Source organism: Priapulus caudatus, unplaced genomic scaffold (genome assembly GCF_000485595.1).
Source record: "Priapulus caudatus unplaced genomic scaffold, Priapulus_caudatus-5.0.1 Scaffold1431, whole genome shotgun sequence".
In the NCBI taxonomy this organism is placed as follows: domain Eukaryota; kingdom Metazoa; phylum Priapulida; class Priapulimorpha; order Priapulimorphida; family Priapulidae; genus Priapulus; species Priapulus caudatus.
Genome location: NW_014578492.1, coordinates 29,400 through 34,039, shown reverse-complemented (window position 1 = coordinate 34,039; position 4,640 = coordinate 29,400). Strand labels below are relative to the sequence as shown.

Here is a 4,640-nt window from a genome sequence, read left to right as displayed (position 1 = left end):
ACACGGGGAAGACGGAGACGCATGCGCGCGACATGGAAGCGGGAAGAAGGATATAGAGATATAGGGAGTAAGGCGGATCGGGTGACTCTATCCCCGGTCGCACCGGCGTATGGGTGCGAGCTAGTTCTGTCCCTGTTAGAGTGAATAAAGATCTGTCTAGTAGTCCCTCACATTCGGTCTTCACGTTATCTGTTGGTCCTTGACTTCTCTCCTACCTGCCTCCCCACTCACCCTCTTCTGTGTAGCGTCTACCTACACGCTGCAGGAATCAAAACCCAGTAGATATTTATTGAAGGTTCTCATTTTCCACTCATTGTCTCATTGTTCAGAATTTCAGATCCGTCTGTTCACCTTCAGCATCAGATATCAGGACCCGAAACGGAGACGCGAATTAGTCAAATTGACGTTGACAAGTAGAGATGAACTACATTAACACATAATGCTCTCCCCCTCTCCTGCATGAACTCACAGCAGACTGATGCCCGCTGCGCGCTACTATAAATTACCCGGTTGACGGGCGCGGCATGGCATGATATACGACTCCATCTCTCCCGCTCGCCTCCTCAGCCGCGCGTTTATCACCACGTTGCATAACCTAGTAACGTCGCTAGATGCATTAAGAGCACAAATGACGATATTGCACAATATTATCAGAAGTCTACTTCTGATATTATTGTGCCGTTGGTGGCCAACAGAATTTCTTGTCAATAATATTGCATCAATAATATATTATTGTCAATGATATTGTGCGTGTATGGGCCGCTTTAGTTGACAAGTTGTCGAATTGATCACCTTTTCTGTAACGCCGAGTGCACAGTTACACCAGAGGGAAACGGAAAAGAAACCATCAAGGGCAAGCCTGGCAGATAGAATGATAAAAGACAACGACAGAACTTGGGCAAGGGTGACGAACACGAAAATACGATGGTTATTGCCAGGTGTATTAAAGCATGCGTGAATCGGTGATGCTACATTTCAACGTTCTATCAACATCTCTATCAGATGACGTTAGGATATAACACGGCACGAAATATAACTGATCACGGTAGACCAGCAATTAGATAGATGGACGAGGTAGGAGAGCTGAGACAGACGGTGAATGTTTCTTCGCTTCGCCCGTGGCCTAATGGCAACTGCGCCTTTCACACGACCACGTCAAATAGATCCATCTTTAATACGGCATTCATGACGGTTTGCACCGGACTGCAGGTGTTAAAGATTCCATGTGACCTAATACTAGGTTGTAAATTCACAGTCTTCTGTACCACTTCCTGATTGTACAGTGGTCAGCCCCCATTGTTCACTATTGTCTACGACCTCAAGCAATTTTGAGAGAGAGAGAGAGAGAGCCTTGCGTAACACCACAGACTATAAGAATATCTCATATATTCGATAAACTCAAGATATTCTTAGTCTACGGTAACACCAAGAATACGAAACAGTAAGGCCTAAGATAAAATATTGCTTGTTTCCCCTTTACCGGCCGACTCGCCAAAACGCCGCTACTCGACACATTTTTGGCCTAACACATGTAAACAATCTGAGATTATGAGAGGCCCCTTCAGACTGCGAGGCCCTAAGCTGTAGCTTGCTTAGCTTACGTCTAGATCCGGCCCTGACGAGCATGCATGGACACCACACTCACTCACGCATTCATACCAGGACAAAATAACATATAATATGACAAAATATAATGACAAAGGAGTTTTACACGTATTGGATGCTGATTTCGCTACATTTTGTGTTACGAGTTTCATGCGAATATTAAATGTACACAATCTTGAGCTTCTTCTGTATACTGGTCCTTACTCTATCTTGTGGTAGTATTAAAAACCTTATCTGGTCATTATTATTAACCCCTGCTTATACCCAACTTTACGCACCATATGCATGTGTATGAACAGTGATCAGTCGTTCTCAGCTGTGCTCAGGAATTTTTCCTCCGGTCTCGCTCTCCTCCAAGTGAAGGTGACCTTCCCCCACGATTCCCACGCACTTCACGTGTTTCCCTTCTCCGTAATACCAGCCAGGGAATCCGCCCCTCTGCCGAGCGTGATTGCCAGGCAACTCTGCAAACGGCAGTTAGATGTGATATTATATGACTACTAGGCACTTTAATTTAATTTAATTTTTTTTTTTTTTAGGGTTAGGGTTAGGGTTTAGGTTAGGTTTAGGGTTTAGGTTAGGTTAGGGTTAGGGTGCCTAGTAGTCATATCCTAAGTGCCTAGTAGTCATATAATATCGCATCTAACTGCCGGGTGCGGCAACTCTGGCCAATCGGCATCGCGATAGGGCGTTCTAATAACAAGGTCCAGTATCGAAGTGCCGCTCAAGGTCGAAATTACAGTAAAACATGTACAAAATGGGTGCGTTTACCCAATCCACCTAAAATAGCTGCGGGGAAAGGAACCCGATAGTTCAATTTAGAACACGACTTAGCATGTTTTCGACTAGCTGAAGTCTGATGGACTACAGCTCGGCCGGGCAAGCTGAAACCTATCAGCTAAGCATATATATCTGCTGCTTCGCTGACCTCATTCGGCTGGCTTCTTTCGTCTGCTGTACGTTCCACATTATCGTAGCGGTCTTTGGAACAAAACGAAACCTTGGCTCTACTGGTCAGTGGTGTAGCCCCTTCGTTCCCGCTACACAGCCAGGGTCCGATCCATGACACACTAACACCAGGCCAGACCTTGTTGTTTTAGCTGCTGGCCCTTGGGCAAGACCAGCCCTACAGTATAAAAGGGGGCTTGTCTCCAGGCCGGTCTCTGTTGACTGGCACGACGCCTTGGGTGTAGGGCTATTCGTTCTCGTTATGTTCCTGCATTCGTATATTACCGACACGAATAAAGATTCAGCATATTGGCCCAGAATACTCGTGTTTTCATTTACTCCCGTTTGATTTGTCCCTAATAACTACGTTACAGCGTTACAGACGGACGACTCAGCATGTGCTAACGTGTTCTAAACATGCTCGTACAGTAACACTAGTAACAGCCATAGCAACAATAGCTCTACGACTATAGCCCTTAGCTCTAGAACTTCGCTCCGCCACAGGCTGTCGCCGCCGCCTGTGTGCCGCATGTGTGCTGCCTGTGGCGGAGCGAAGGGCTATAGTTCTAGAGTTATATAGCCCCTGTGGCGAACATGGGCTACAGTACTATACTAGAACTATAGCAACAGCAGATCTAATTTAGGGCCTGAAACCTACAACCCGTAGTGCTGGGGTACGGAAAAGCAGTCCTCTGTTGCTGTAGGCGGTGTGTGTTGCAGGCTATATATTTTACTTCTAGTCCGAGTTTCCTCTGACCAATGCCGACACCGACGATTTTGGTGGATTTGCAACCAAATAGCTATATAAATTATAATTATTAATATACTCATACTGTAGGCTATCGTCATGTTTGTGTACACCTAATTTAGTACTAGCTACAGTCGTTAGAAATAAGAAACCATCCGTGTTTAGATGGAGTTCGATTTAATCAAACGTTGGACTCTCTAGCTGAGTCACTCTTCGTTACACTGGAATGAAGACTACGTATACATACCTTCCAACTTGTCACAGTGAATCCCTCCACCATGGGCATGGGTAACCGGTGGAACTTTCCAAATTGTGTAGAATTGCCGAATTAATCAGCGTTTCGCCACCTCCATCTTCGTTGCGCTCGCAGTTTTCATTGAACTATGAAGAATATACCCTACGAAATTATGCTACCTTCCAAAACAAACGCAAATCACATGAACATACATACACTTTCCTTTGCACACATACACAATGATACACAACACACAGATACAAGATACGGATAAGCTGACTGCACGAAAAGTACACGCATTCTTCTCAAGCTTTGTTTGTAGTTTCGCACCACAATTTATCGCTCCACTGCGCATGCGTGCGCGACTGAGCCAATTTTAGGCTTTACGCAGCCGAACCACTAAATATCTCAATATCCTACAATATACGATATATATTAAATATATATTCAATATATAGAATATATTTGTAGGTGCTATGGTATATCATAAGATAACTATGTGCTGACCAATATAACGGCGCTCTCTGAGCTGCTTTACGGTTTACCCTTTCAACCAAGTTTGTTAATGCCGACTACAGGGGGCGCCAGCTGAATGATTTACGAAACTCTAGTTTGCATTTCTGCGTTTGTGAGACTATTTGTTATCTTTTTCCCGATTGAGTATAGTCAGGTAACTCTGCATGAATATATTAGGTGCTATATCGATCACTGCAGTTGCTTCCATATGTCTAAGCCATCGGTGTATTCCATAGCTAGTAGTAATATAGCCGAGTTGTGAAGCTCTTCGAGTAGGTTCCACTATAGCTCTAGTACTATAGCCCGCGGATCGCTGCCGCAGGGCTATAGCACATTCTGCCATAGATGTAATCTAAGCAAATGGTCCAACTGATGTGACCAAAAATTTATCCCCAAAACGTAAAATGATCGGGCTTTTAAACACTTATCTATCAACATGGACATCTCACCTATCTTTTTGAACACTTCCACAACTTTACACCAGGTATTTATGCTGTTATTCCTCAAAGTCTTAGCACTACTGGTGTTTTGTTTCAAATGCGGGGTTGCTTCGCTTATCGTGTGGCACGCGTGACTCTTCCATGCTAA

The 4,640-nt window shown here is 44.5% G+C and overlaps 1 protein-coding gene and 1 long non-coding RNA gene across 3 annotated transcripts in view; one reads left to right on the top strand and one right to left on the bottom strand.

Annotated features, from left to right (window-relative positions):
• Positions 1–2,198: 2,198 nt before the first annotated feature.
• Positions 2,199–3,839, bottom strand: LOC106816609. Its single transcript, XR_001394912.1, has 2 exons — positions 3,549–3,839; positions 2,199–2,675 (listed from the first exon to the last, which is right to left on the bottom strand). It is a non-coding gene; the product is annotated as an uncharacterized LOC106816609 (long non-coding RNA).
• A 276-nt stretch (positions 3,840–4,115) lies between these two features.
• LOC106816610 (nitric oxide synthase-interacting protein-like) overlaps positions 4,116–4,640 on the top strand; it is an 18,206-nt gene continuing 17,681 nt past the window's right edge. The window contains exon 1 of one of the 2 annotated variants that reach the window (XM_014821232.1): positions 4,116–4,206. The gene's annotated coding sequence lies outside the window, so the exon portion shown is untranslated. Of the gene's footprint in view, positions 4,230–4,640 lie in introns of both variants that reach the window. The other variant, XM_014821234.1, reaches the window with a different exon arrangement.